The sequence below is a fragment of the Arachis hypogaea genome, chromosome 19 (assembly GCF_003086295.3).
Source record: "Arachis hypogaea cultivar Tifrunner chromosome 19, arahy.Tifrunner.gnm2.J5K5, whole genome shotgun sequence".
Taxonomy (NCBI): Eukaryota; Viridiplantae; Streptophyta; class Magnoliopsida; order Fabales; family Fabaceae; genus Arachis; species Arachis hypogaea.
This window is the reverse complement of record NC_092054.1, coordinates 68,462,323-68,471,569: the sequence shown is the minus strand read 5'-3', so window position 1 is coordinate 68,471,569 and position 9,247 is coordinate 68,462,323. Positions and strand designations below refer to the sequence as shown.

The following is a 9,247-nucleotide window of genomic DNA, read 5'->3' as shown; positions in this document are numbered from 1 at the left end:
GGCTTCTAATCTGAAACAACGTATGGACTATTATACATTGCTGGAAAGCTCTGAAAATCATCTTTCCACAGATTTTGAGAACCCTCCTTTTGGATTTTTGTAGCTCTAGAAAATCTAATCCGAGTGCGAGAAGGTCAGATATGGACAGCATCTGCAGTACTTTCTTTGTCTCTGGATTAGACTTTTGCTTCAGCTCCTTAATTTCAGCCAAAAAATACCTGAAATGGAACAAAAATGCACAAACTCAAAGTGGAATCCAAAAATGTGAATTAAACACTAAAACCTGTAAAAACTTAATAAAAATTAAATAAAACATATTAGAAACTATATAAAAACTATGCCAAAAAACGTATAAAATATCTGCTCATCACAACACCAAACTTAAAATAGGATGAAAAGAAGATTAGGATGCAATAAATCTCTGAGTCTCCAATGAATCTCAGTTTCAATTAGATGAGCGGGACTTAGTAGCTTTTTGCTTCTGAATAGTCTTGGCATCTCACACTACAAAAAAAGTGGATTAAAATGGCAATAGTTTTATGGCGGTCACACAAAATTGCCATTTTGTTTTGCCAATTTCGGCATTTCTAGTCTCTGCTAGAATTTTTTTATTTTTGTGGCGGTTTTTGTTGATTATGGTGGTTTAAAATCACCCTATCATTTTCCGTTTCTCTTTTAATTCGGGCGTTTTGCTGCATATATGAGAAATTTGTGGGCAATGTAAATGACGAACCCTAATCTTTTTCCACCGATCATCTCACACTATTGTCTTTCACCTCGCATCGTTGCCAATTATCTCCTCGTTATCATTCATCCTCTCATCGTTGCTCATCTCCTTGCCACTGCACGAAACACTATTGTTGCTGCCTTTATCGAGCTTCTACGATCTGTTTCTCGATCTGGCTTCGATCTGAATATCTGGCTTTGATCTGGCTTAATTCACTACCATCGTTCATTCCCTGCCACTGCTCATCCCCTCGCAACACCGATCAACATCGTCATGCTGCCTTCGATCTGAAGGTTAGCTATCGCCTATCATCTCCTTGCTACTTTGTTTATCACCTGGCCGCCGCAAGCAACATTGTTGCTGCCTTTAGCAAGCTTCTGTGATTTGGTCTCTGTCATTTCCGCGATTACATCCTCGTTCTCAATCACCGTTGAGAACTTCCTCGAGCACCGCCTGCCAGTGCCGCACATTAGGTCTTTCTTTCTTCTTTTCACTTTTTTCATAAATTTAAGGTTTTTAAATTCCTAATTTTCTATCAATGGTTTTTTGTTTTTTCTTATTGTCGAATTAGGAATCTAGTTTCCTTGGTTTTTAGGATTTTGATAAAGTATTATTAAATTTTGTGATTATAGAAGATCTGTTCAATTTAAAATTAGGCAAATAAAGTATTATTCCTCCTGAGTGTTTTTGTTTGCTGAAGTAGGGGATCTTATGTTATGTTTTGATCTTGGATTTGGTAATTGAAAGTTGAAACACTTGCCTAATTTGCTTTCTATATGCATGTGCTAATATGATTGAGCTGAGAAAATGTTTCTACTTCTAAAATCTGATGCATATAAATGATGAAAGACTCTGATGTTAGTATTTTTGTTTAGTTGTGCAGAAGGACAGGTATTTGTCTTGCACTCTTTCTTGTTTATGCTATCTTTGTTCTATATGCAAATTTTTATTACAAGAAAGAAGTAGGTTTTTGGAAACCACTTTAGGTCGTAGTTTCTGTGCTTTACTGATATACCTTAACAAATTGGCTTGAGAAGCATGAGGTCAGTATATAGCATCTGTGATGTAATTAATTTTGACTCATCTTTTTTATACATGTAGGACAGAGCTGTTATCTCTCTTCTAGTCATTCATCTGTAATTGATATTGACGCTGATTCTGGGAGATGTAGCTGGAGGAGGGTGCCTAAATTTTCATCTCTGGTGAACAAGTTTCATAAAGTTATTAGTTTTTGTTCCACTCTTTCCCTGCATAGTATTCTTGGTGATGAAGATGTTCATCTTCAAATTAAATAGCTGACACTGTGATTGGCACTATCATAATTTGGAGCAATTTCTTGTTGAATATTTAGCCTTTGTTGTTGTGTTCTGTTTTAATAGTAAGGAATTGGCATAGTACACTTGTTAAGGAGACAAGAAATGAAAACTTTTCAAAATTTTCAAGTTTTCCTTAGTTGTCTGCTTAAGAAGTGCTCTTTGCAAGATCTCACATAAGTCTAAGATGTGGATTTGTTCTGTAAATAATCTATGTTTTCTTGATCACCATTTTTTTAGTGTTGTTTCTATTTTACAATTATTTGTGATAATGAATGACGGTCACAACTATTTAGGACATACATGTTATGTTTTACATTGCCCGAAATTTGGTTTCTTTGAGAATTCAACTTGCTCAAGATTCTTGGAAAAGTTGCAGTAACTAAAGTTGAATGCTTATCCACATAACAAGACTAAAATGACACTCTTATAGGTTTTTATCTTTTTTTTTTGGAAATTACTCTTTTCGACCATTACTACTGTTGCTGATGTATGCATTAAGAATAGGAAATTGTCATGTTTTTAGAAAGCCTTTTTGTTTGACTCAACTGCTATTTCGATGAATTCAAGTTTCATTCAACTCCTGATAATTAATTTCTGAATAAGGGCCGGTCTTTGATAGTTCATGGGTATGGCATATTTACTATATATTTGGTGAGTTGTCTTTATCTTATAAGAGAATCTATTTATTATTGTGGGATAAATTTTAGATCTTTTATTATTGTGGTATATATATTATATATTTATGTTGATAATTATTGTCTTCACATGTTTTAGACTTTATTATTATGAATGGTAATTAGTGTTTTTGTACTCCATAAAACAACGATAAAGCATAAAAAATAATCCTATCTTTACTAAAACTAGAAAGCTAGATATAGCCCCAAAAACTATGCATATATGAAATCATTAGGAATTGCTGAGTGAACAATGTGCCAAAGCTAGTCATTTCTTTATGGCCATTCTCAAAAAATATGGAAATGACCTTTTCAGCCAATGTGCTTCAACAACTGGAGGTAATTATATGTGAAGCATAATTTTTATTGGTATGCTGGATGATTTCTTTTTTCTTTTTCTATTTGTTTTGAACTGTGATAACAAACTATGTTTATGTGTGGTGGTGCATTGAGAACTTGTCTCTATTAATCAAATTTGATCTAACCACGATTTGAACTGTCCATATTTTCTTTGATTCAATTTTTAATTATCATAGATTCATATAAAAGCATGCAAGAAAATATCCCTGCTTCTTGCTATTCAATGACCTCCGCATTTATAGCTCTTTTCTTTTACATGGAGGATCCCGTAATATTCATTTAGAGACTTTTTATGAACTTTATTTTCTGCTTGTGCTATTCTGCAAGCTAAAACTGTTATTGTGTGTGCTTTAATTTTCATCATACCATTTTGGACTCTGTTGTGTATCCTTGTTTCTAATGGATGTTTCTATTTGATTTCAGATTTTAAAAAATAATAGTGATGGATCTGAGAATGAGTCCTTGCTACAAATTATGAATCGCACCCTTACTATATTTGGTTCCAGGCTTCTTAGGCATTGGGTACGAGGTGCTTCTAGTTTTGATATACCACCATTGAATGTTGAATTCTTGATTCTTTCAACTAAAAAAATTCCTTTATCTAATTGTTCTTATTCATGAAACAGGTATCTCACCCATTATACGATCAGACCATGATTTCTGCTTGTCTTCATGCTGTATCTAAAATTGCAGAGTCCATGAAACAGTATCGAAATATTCATTTAACATGATTTGCTTTCGTTCTCATTTAAATTTGCTTTTTGATTTAAACTTAAATTGATCATGTGGCTGTTTACTTATGATATGATTAAAGTTAGTTCAGAAAATGGATATTAGTAGAAGCTTGTGATACGGACTATAAATTTAGTTATTCTTTATTCTTATGCAGGTTTGCTTACATGATGTGTACATGAAAACATATTTCTAATCCCATTTTTCAGTATTAGGTTTCAGTTTCCTTGACCTGTGGAGGTGATGGTGAGCAACCTTTGATTATAGAATAATGAGGAAGAGTTTTTGTGGGGTAAATATCCAACCTTTGATTATAGCTAGACATGCTATAGTTTGTCATACAACTGTAAGCTTTTGTTCCCCTGCTAGTGTCACATTGTGAAACAATCAGAATTTATGTCTCTGAGCAATTTTTCAGATAATCATAGGTTAGCTTTAATATTTTCCCCTCTCAATTCTTCTAATGCCTATGGTATTGATGCCAGGTTTTCTAATAAACTTTGTTTTTTTCACATTTTTTAATACATTAGTTCATACTACATGCTAGGATTTTGTTTGTGACATTCCTTTGGCATCTCAAATAATGCAAATGACCAAACTAGTTCAGTGATTACAGATTTGAGATGGTGTTGCTGTGGCATCCCTCCTCAATGCAACTCTTGTTATTCCTAAGTTTCTTTATAGCAACGTTTGGAACGACCCCAGGTAAAATCACTTAATAAGCAATTGTTTATATCATTGTGGTAATTTTTGAGTGATAGTATTTGATGAATTTGGTAAATATACAACCAGTTTGGTGACATATACCAAAAGGAGCATTTTATGAATATGTTGAAGAATGATGTCAGTATTGTGAAGGAGCTCCCATCTCATATGAAATCCTTGAACCTTGAAGCAATTGGCAGCCAGGTATTATAAACATCTTACATTTTGTATGGATTAAAATTATATACAATAGAGTGTGTATTAATTTATATTGGAAAATTAATTTGCAGTCAAACACAGCATTGAGTGTGCAACAAGAGAAAACGCTAAAGCAAATGGGTGCAATAGTGAGGAATGCAGGGTCATACATAGAGAGACTGAAGCTGAATCAAGAAAGAGAAATTGGCAACAAAGGTTATGGAAAAAATGTATGTGGAACAATTATCTAATCTATTATTATTTTACAACTCAATGGGCCAAATTTGAAATTGAGATTCAAATGAGTATGTACCCATGATTTTGTAATTCTACAACAATTATCTAATCTTTTGGAAATTAAGATTCACGACCTTGAAATTGTCAATGAAAATGAGTGTGCACCCATGATTTTGTTGACCATGGTTGGTGTAAATGTACTAAGTTAGATGTGTGCTTTTAAATCTAAATTGGGTTATGTGGTCTTTTATTAAATTGGTGGTTTCAATCTTATTTTAAAAAGCATAATATTGTCATCATAATTAGGTACAAACAGCGGTTAGAAACTCCCATTTTAAATGAAAACGATGCCATTATACGCTGGTAAAAACGGCAGTTAAAAACTGCCATTTTAAACGAAAATGATGCTATTATAACCTGGTAAAAATGGTGGTTAGAAACTGCCATTTTGAACACAAATGATGCCATTATAACCTGGTAAAAATGGCGGTTATAATAGTAAAAAGGCGGTTAAAAACCGCCATTTTAAACATAAATGATGTCACAATATCCTGGTAAAAACGGTGGTTACAGCCGCCATTTTAAACAATTTAAAAACCGCCATTTTATCCGGAAATAATGGCGGTTACAAACCGCCGTATTATCCACTAGTTATTATGGCGGTTTTCTGAATACCGCCGTAATAACCAGAATGGCGCCCAGAATAATGGCATTTCTTGGAGGCACCATTTTTGGTAATAATGGCGGTTCTAACCGCCGTAATTTCCAAAAATAACCGCCATTTTAACCCCTTTTTTTTGTAGTGTCACTAACCATTGAAAATCAGAATGACTGGCATCTTTAGGAACTTAGAATCCGGATGATATTGTTGACTCTTCTAGTTAAGCTCTTTTTTATTCTTGAACACAGCTTTCAAAGTCTTGGCTGTGACCCTAAGCACCTTGTTTTTTAGTATTTCCACAGGATACAATAATGCCACAGACACTTTAACTGGGTAAACATTTTCAAATTATGACTCAGCTTTGCTCGAGTCCCCAAATAGAGGTGTTCAGAGTTCTTAAGCACACTCTTTTTACTTTGGACCACAACTTTAACTGCTCAGTCTCAAACCTTTTACTTGACACCTTCACGCTACAAGTACATGGTTAGGGACAGCTTGGTTGAGCCGCTTAGGCCAGGATTTTATTCCTTTAGGCCTTCCTATCCACCGATGCTCAAAGACTTGGGACCCTTTTACCCTTGTCTTTTGGTTTAAAGGATTATTGACTATTTCAATCTGCCTTTCTTTTCCTGTATTTTTGGGCAGTAATGAATTTTTCTGCTTTTTATTTTTTTTCTTTTTTTCTTTTTCTTTTTTGCCATTTTTTCTTTGTTTTGCAACATGCTTTTTCTTTTTCTTTTTGCCGCTTTTTCTTGCTTCAAGAATCAATTTTTAGATTTTTCAGATTATCAATAATATTTTTCCTTTTTCTTCATTCTTACAAGAGCCAGCATCATAAAATTCAACTTCAAATTTGCACTGTTTATTCTTTCATTCAGAAAACTAAAGCAATATCATCACATCAAAATAATCTAACTATTCTTTATTGGAAAGCTCGAAAATTTATGCATCTTTATTTCTTCTAAAAAAATCTACTATTTTATTCATGTTTAATGATAATAACAGGAATAATTTATAGCTAATTGGAGAAATTAAAAATTGCTTAATTACTACTAATGCTTATATAATCCTAAAAATTAAAAGACATAAAATAAAAATAAAAATAAAGACTTAATTACTTCTAGTGATCATGTAATCCTAAATATGAGACATAAGAATTAAAATAATAGAAATATGAAAAACAAAAACTAGAATAACCACAGAGTTGAAACTCAACAACCTTCAGCTTGGGGATGCTGGTTTCTTCAGGCTGTGGGATGCATGGCTCTTCAACTTGAGTGGTACTGGGCTCTTTAGGGGAGAGCTTATGGTGCTTCAACTCCTCCAGCTCACGCCCTTGCTTCTCCTGCTCCTTGATCAGTTTGCAAATTATGCTAGTCTGATCTTTCTGTTCTTCTCTGAGCTGATCCAGCATGCTCTATAAGTGAATTACAGACGCCTTCAGCTATTCCCAATACTCCATTGAAGGGATCTCTTGGGAAGGCCCAGGTTCCTTCCTCTTGATGTGATCATCTTCTATCTTGGAGCACTCCATCACCTGCTTGGTGATTGATTTTTTCACTAGAATAAAGTTGTCCACTTGGATCAGAACCTTAGCCTCTTGGCATAGGCAAAAGATGAGATTTGGATAAGCCAGCATCGCCCTAGTAGAATCTCTATTTGATAGCTTGTAAATCTCACGGGGGATTATTTGGTGGACTTCCACCTCATTCTCCATCATGATACAGTGAATCATCACAGCTCTTGCAATATTGACTTCAGAGCGGTTACTTCTGGGGAGTATAGAATGCCCAATGAAGTCTAGCCATCCTCTAGCAATAGGCTTGAGGTTCACCTTTTTTAGCTGGCATGGCTTCCCTTTTGTATTCTCAATCCATTGAGTTCCGGGTAGGCATATGTCCTCTAAAACTTGATCCAGCTTTTGGTTAGCTACAACCCTTCTGTTGTATGACTCACGATCATCATTTTACAGAGGTAATTTGAAGACCTCTCTCACCCTATCCAGATGAAAGTACATGATCTTCCCTCTGACCATGGTGCAAAAAGTATGGAAGGGTGTTCCATCTTTCTTTTGCTTATCTGTCATCCATAGATTTGCATAGAATTCCCAGATCATGTTGTATCCAACATTTAATTCGGGATTACTTAGAATCTCCCAGCCTCTCCTTCAAATCTACTATTGGATCTCTGGGTATTCTTCTTCTCCAAGGTTGAACCCCACTTCAGGGATTACTAGCCTTTTTGTCATTATCTTATGATAATATTCTTCATGTTACTTAGTGAAGAATCAAATATGTTTGAAAACAACTGTTGAGTTGTCTTCTTTCTTTTTCTTTGGGGAGGTCTTGCCACTTTTTGAAGCCATATGATTGAATTCTTGATGAGAGAACAGAGCTCCTGCCACACCAAACTTAAAAATTTGCTCGTCCTCAAGCAAAAAGTAAGAAAGGAAGAGGTAGTAAAGAGAATAGAAGAAAGAAGTAGAAGAGAGAATTCGAATGAGAGGTGGTGAGTGAGGTAGAAGGGCATGGGCATGCATATATATAGGGAGGGCGGGAGGGATTTTCGAAAATAATCATGCAAGAAAGATAAAGATTTTTGAAAAAGATAGAAAAAGATAAGTTGTTAAATTTAAAAGATAAGAAAAGATTTAAAGAGGAAAGAAAAGGCATTAAAGATAAGATATGAAAAGGCTTCAAAGACTCTGGAAGATAACTTCCTGTCATGCCACCTTTTTGCCTTTTCCATATAGATTTTTGCATTTTCAAATGTATTTAAGCGGAATTTGTCCAATTCATTTAGTTGGAGAAGCCGTTTCTCTCCTACTGCCTTAGCATCCAGGTTGAGGAATTTAGTAGCCCGATAGGCTTTGTGTTCTAGTTCCACTGGCAAATGATAGGACTTTCCATATACCAACTGATATGGTGAAGTTCCAATGGGGGTTTTAAAAGCTGTTCTGTATGCCCATAGAGCATCATCAAGCTTTCTAGCCTAATCTTTTCTAGAGGCACTTACTTTCCTTTCTAGAATTCACTTTAGTTATCTATTTGAGACTTTAGCTTGCCCATTTGTTTGGGTATGATACGGTTTTGCCACATTATGGCAAACTCTGTATTGGCTTAAGACAGAATCCAACTGTCTGTTGCAGAAATGAGTTCTTCCATCACTAATTAGTGTCCTTGGGACACCAAATCTGCTGAAGATGTTCTTTTGGAGGAACTTCATTACTACCCTGGTGTCATTGGTAGGTGTTGCTATTGCTTCAACTCATTTAGACACGTAATCTATTGCCACAAGGATATAGATGTTTGAGTATGAAGGCGGGAATGGTCCCATGAAATCTATACCCTATACATCAAACAACTCAATCTCCAAGATCCCTTGCTGAGGCATGTTGTGACCATGAGGAAGATTGCCAGCCCTCTGGCAACTATCACAGTTATGGACGAACTCTCTATAATCCTTAAAGAGAGTAGGCCAGTAAAAGCCACTTTGGAGTACTTTAGTGGCTGTCCGCTCACCTCCAAAGTGTCCTCCATAATCTGAACCATAGAAATGCCATAGAATTTTCTGTGCCTCTTCTTCAGACACACAGCATCGGATTATTCCATCCGAGCATCTCTTAAAAGGATATGGC

General features: G+C 35.1%; 1 long non-coding RNA gene across 6 annotated transcripts; it reads left to right on the top strand.

The window, feature by feature from the left end:
• Positions 1-586: 586 nt before the first annotated feature.
• Positions 587-5,103, top strand: LOC112779823 (uncharacterized). 6 transcript variants are annotated; one of them, XR_011877743.1, is made up of 7 exons: positions 595-1,200; positions 1,834-1,929; positions 3,501-3,599; positions 3,704-4,101; positions 4,426-4,514; positions 4,602-4,718; positions 4,805-5,103. It is a non-coding gene; the product is annotated as an uncharacterized lncRNA (long non-coding RNA). The 6 variants fall into 6 exon arrangements; XR_003190886.3 differs by having other exon boundaries at positions 1,829-1,929; XR_003190884.3 differs by having other exon boundaries at positions 1,829-1,947.
• Positions 5,104-9,247: the final 4,144 nt, after the last annotated feature.